Here is a 3,962-nt window from a genome sequence, read left to right as displayed (position 1 = left end):
CTCTAAAAGCATTACTTTTAAGTAAGTTATTTCCCTCTCATATTATATAATTTCTAGATTGTTTATATTTTTGTGAGTGTGTTTCTAGATTGTCCGGACACTCCAATGGGCAGTGTTAAATTAAACCACGTACTAATTAAGATGCCTGCATTATTTGAACTTTAGACAAACCCTTCTTGTTTGAGCTCTTAACAATCCTATCTTAGAACATTTCCAATTATTCACTTTCAATAAAATAAGTTCATTGCAATCCCATATTATTGAAACATCTTAGATAGCTTATAATTTCAATCAAATAAGCTTGTTAACTAGTTTATAAACTCTAGTTATCTTGCGACACGCACGCATAAATAATCTAGGGGTATGAAGAATCATCATATATTTGAACAATTTAAACTAAATACAACAAACTTGAAAATGGTCCTAAGAGAAACAGGACTTGTCAACAAGTTCTCTCTTAAATTGGTCCCTAAACATGTATGATGCCTATCCTAGCTGGGCATGAATATAATTGACTGCTTTAATTTGTTTATACGTTTCTAAGGGCTAACTTTAATTAGATATCCTTTTCAGGTCGTTAGAGAGAAAAAAAGTGTTTCTCCATCACTTCGAACAATTAGAGATTTCTCAAAACCTTTTATTGCAATTTCTAATACAAGATTACTATTTCTGTTTTACACTCTTTAATTATGATGTGATCTGACCTCAATGTTATTTCGTAGTGAGTGAACTAGTAAAAAGTTCTCTAATTCATGGGGCAAATGTGCTTTTATAGTTCTCTTTGTCTTAGATCCGATTTCTTAGGTTTGTCATTGGATTTGACCTCTTGGGCTTTGTCTAATTATTTATGGTTATTCTTTTGAATCTTTTTTTGATGTGCTGACTTATAACTTAAACCTATATCATAATTGTTGCTCTTAAGTTGGTGTCACTTGGATACATGTGATACTGACTTAAATAATAGAGTTGACATTATCTCTCATAAAAAAAATATTTTATTTATTATCTTAATTGAACATTGATATCTAAAAAAACAGTTTAATGAGCAAGAAAAAAAATTTATAAGCTTTGTTATATATTTGTTTATAACTTTATTTTTTCTTTCTAATAACTAGATGTGTAAGCCTTATTGTTATTTGAATATTATATATATAGTATCAGTGTTATTTTTATATGAAAAAATGAGGAGAGGGAGGTGGACGTAAAAGGGTCATGCTCCCTCTCCAAATTTTTTAGTGTATCTAAATGCTTGAAAAATAATATTTTGGTCCTCCTAAAATTTAAAAATTATTAGAAAATGGTATCTAAAAATTGCAATGTTATTTGAAACTTAAGGAGCTAGATAGACAGAAAGAAAAAAAAAAAAAGAGAAGTAGGATATGTAACATAATATGATAGAAAAAAGAGATAAAGAGAAATTATAGGTGTTAATGATGTATTTATGATATTAAGGTGTTCACAAATAATTATTCAAAAATATTTTATCAATGTAATCTATTTATTTTTCTCATACAGAAATATTTTTGTACTCTGGACAGTTGATATTTTTATTTAAAATAAATATTATATATATATATATATATATATATATATATATAATATTATACCAACACTGTTAGCACAATTAATAATGATTTATATTTATTAACAAAGTGATCTTGGATTTGAATTCTAATTTTGTATATCAAATAAATTATGTTAGGAGGAAAATATTTATTTTATATGCGTTTACCATCTCTTACAAAAAATTAGTCATACTTTTGATTGTGAATACTTCGTATCAAAATCGTGATCATCAAAATATATATTATTTTTCTTTTTTGTGTATTTTATGTATTTGAAAATTGATATATTAGGTACTAAATTATGTTTCTTTTCTTGGGCTCCCTTAAACAGTTTTTTTAAGCTTTGTTCCTCAGAACGAGAGGGTTAAACTTGGATTATGAAATCATATATGGATACTTAAAATTTAATTTCACATGAAGCCTCTCGTTGGTATGATACTGTAGGCTTGGATCTTTCCTTATGCAACTTGTGAGGCCTCTTTCTAGGAGTACTTGATGTTCCTTAATCCATTTTATACATAGCTTCTTAGTTTGCATCAAAACTCTAACTTTGCATTTTAGTGTATGGTTGCAATGTATAAATTCTTTAATCTCAAGTGTTACCCCGTTCGTGCGTGTATTTTTGTGATCCTGATATGCTTGGTGCTGATCTACATTATACTAATAACATAATTTTAACAAATATAAAAAAACCGTATCACATTTTCTTATTCAAATTATTTTGGTACTATTAGCTTTTATTGATGAAATAAATGGTTTCAAATTAAATTTGACATGTTTTTTTTTTCTCTTTATTAATATATTAACTTTTAATTTTAACTAATATTTGGTTTGTACATTACAAAAGATAAACATTTTTATATAATTTAATTATAATAAATATTATTGAATATACAAATTATATATTTATATTTATGAAAAATAATTTAAATTGTGATAAGGGTGAACATGAGTTGGATTTTAAATTCAATGGGGATCCAATTAAATGGATTGGATTTAAAAGTCATGTCCATATTTTGTAAAAAAATCAATTTGGATTATTTAGATCGTTCCATTTTAAAGCCAGTTTTTGGTTCAAATTTAGTGGTAAGTGATGTTTTCGTATAGGGATTAGTTTTTGACAAAATTGAAAAAATATTTTGCAACAATAACATATTAATGAAAAAAGTACACTGAATTAATCTAAATTTTAGATCATCATTGACCACTTATGAACTGCGAAACAATAACACGAGATTAAGAGAAAACAGGATTTTATTAGCTTTAAGAAATACTATCTTCTATGAGGCTTTATAGAAATTTTGCTGACATAAAACTAAAAGATAGTAATAAATGAATGACTCATTAGATTTTGACACACGCCCTACAAGCTAATTGAATGATTCTTGTTGGGCGTTATACATATACACGTATACATATTGCAATAAACGTTTGAACCTTTTATGCGCAACAAAATATCTTTAATATCTTGATTTCACCAAATTCATCATCCAGGTTTTTCTCAACTGTTACCTTAAGAAAAAAAAAAAAAGGCTTTCACAATTGCGTGGCTCATCCCTCTTCATATATAACGGAACGCTTTCACTTTTCCCTTTAACTACTCAGTATTTATTAAACCCACAAACCACACTTATCATATGTTGCACAATTCCTAGCTACTTGTTAAAGATTGTATAGTTGGAGAGATTTTTCTTCTCGACCAAGTATATCATATGCATATGCAACGTTCAACTCAGGAACTATCTTATCTTTAATAGTATACTTGCTTGTTCAAGGGTTATTGTCAATGCATAATCTTCACAAAGATATGGATAATGTTTCTGTTGAAGCCATGTATTTTGCCAACAACTACTGCAGATTTTTTTTCACCTGTCGAATGAGCCATATCTTCATGTCTCCCTCTTGTTTTGATAGGTGGAGTATGTTACTTTCGGACCTTTTTTATGATAATTTTAATAGGTCGGAGATGCATGGTAGTAGGGGAGAAAAATTAAATATTATATCTGTAATCTGTTTGTTAATTATTTATGTATTTTTTGAGAAAAATGATGGCAATTAAAATAATTTTGGGGATATTTAAAGTACACGTAGTGTTTCTATTTCTGTTTTGCTCAACAGTATTAGTAGGATTAGAAGAACACACTAGTTAGTTCCAAAGATAAACAAGATCTAGATAAGTCTGCTTTAGACTTGGAAATTAAATTAGATAGACATATGTCATTCCGATGGTGGTGTTGGCTGTTGGTGTTTGGGTGTAGTGGTGGTGTTGGGCGGAGGATAGTTTTGTCTGTTTAGATTTTTTGGAGGTGCAGAAAGCAAATAGGGGGGTGCTTGCTGAGTTACTTGTGATTGGAAAGATATGATCTCATTGGGCTATGGTGCATGATCCAAGATTGC

This window comes from Glycine max, chromosome 1 (genome assembly GCF_000004515.6).
Source record: "Glycine max cultivar Williams 82 chromosome 1, Glycine_max_v4.0, whole genome shotgun sequence".
Taxonomy (NCBI): domain Eukaryota; kingdom Viridiplantae; phylum Streptophyta; class Magnoliopsida; order Fabales; family Fabaceae; genus Glycine; species Glycine max.
The sequence above is the reverse complement of the archived record's forward strand: the minus strand, read 5'-3'. Positions refer to the sequence as shown.